This window comes from Vollenhovia emeryi, unplaced genomic scaffold, assembly GCF_000949405.1.
Source record: "Vollenhovia emeryi isolate VEMERY1.0 unplaced genomic scaffold, V.emery_V1.0 DF939392.1, whole genome shotgun sequence".
Taxonomy (NCBI): domain Eukaryota; kingdom Metazoa; phylum Arthropoda; class Insecta; order Hymenoptera; family Formicidae; genus Vollenhovia; species Vollenhovia emeryi.
The window spans coordinates 35,637-37,103 of record NW_011966974.1 but is presented as its reverse complement, the minus strand read 5'-3'; positions in this window follow the sequence as shown (position 1 = coordinate 37,103).

Below are 1,467 nucleotides of genomic sequence, written 5' to 3'. Positions count from 1 at the left end.
TCGCGCGTTTCCTTGGATCTCCTCCTCGACGCCGAAGAAGCGGTCTGACAATGGCTCTTTTTTCCGACGACGTTCGAAGGTCGAAACACGAGACGAGCCGGTAGGTATCGAATGGGAGTAGCGCGACGCGAGGCAAAATGGCGAGCCTAATGTTCACGTAATCGCGGCAGGGGAGTCCCTCCGCGCGCCGACTAAATCTAGCTCGCGGTTTTTTCTCGAGCGCTCGCAAGGTCGATTAATTATGCTCCCATCTTTTTGCAGCCGATCGTCGGTCATTACGGAGGTCTCCTCCCGTCGTGCCGACGCGCGGCTTCGCCGCGTCCGTATTGCGCCAGAGGAGGAGATAAGGAGATAAGGAGATTTGCCTCGTTGAAAGCGTTTTGCGACGGATATTCTATCTATAGTCCGGAAAGACGAATAAATAAGACGCGGTCTTCAATAGACGCGCGTTTCTAATCGTACGATTGAACGCGCGGCGGACGGGAATACGCGCATTAGAAAATCATATCCGCGCTTGCATAACGTTGAGCGAGCGACGCCAGTTTTGTAACTACAATTCGCAACCGGTTGCAGCGACAGAATGATTGCCGGCGTTTCTTTTTATGCTTTACGCAAAAAAAAGAACTTGTTGGCGCGTAAGAGTTACAAATATACGCGCAAGAATATATGTAGAAAAAAGGAGTACGTCAGTAGATATCGCGTGCGTGAAAAAATTTTTGACGTAATGTTTTAAATATTTCCTTGTCTCCTCGACTCTCTCTCCCTTCGGTGCCTTATTTAAACTCTCCATGCTTATTATATTAAATGAATCTACTAAAATATTGTAATAAAGATTGCAAAGTTTTTATCTTGTTGGCGCAACTGATAATAATAAGCTATTGCGCGTAATAGAAATATGATTAAAGTAGAATATCATTGTAATTTCTTGAATGTCACAAAAACTTGATAGACGAGAGATAGATCGACAAGAATTATCGCATACATTGTAAGTTTCTGCACGCGCTTCAAAATACTTGTATACTATAATTTTTAACGAGGTACGTTGTAACATTTTCTAATATAATGTAATTGATTCAAATGGAGAAGTTAATTGATTGTCGACAAACACCACGAAGTTAAAGTCCAGCTTTACGATATATTGAAAAGAATGTGTAATCCTGGGCAGATATTGTACATTTCTGGCACGCGCGAATGAATTGACATTTGCATTCTTATATTTATTGTAGCAATCTTCAAAGTTTTAGAAAGAGAAAACTAAATACGGCCAGATATACAGAAGAGCATAGAGATAACAACGTCGATCTTTTGACGCACGAGTTGCAAATTCAACTTCCAGGAGTAGCGAAAAAGACACGCGTATTTAGAGTATTATTTTACAATAGAATCTTTTATTGTAATAATCACATAATTGAGTATGCAACGTACGTACGTCGTGATATATCACGCAACATTACATTTATGATAGTT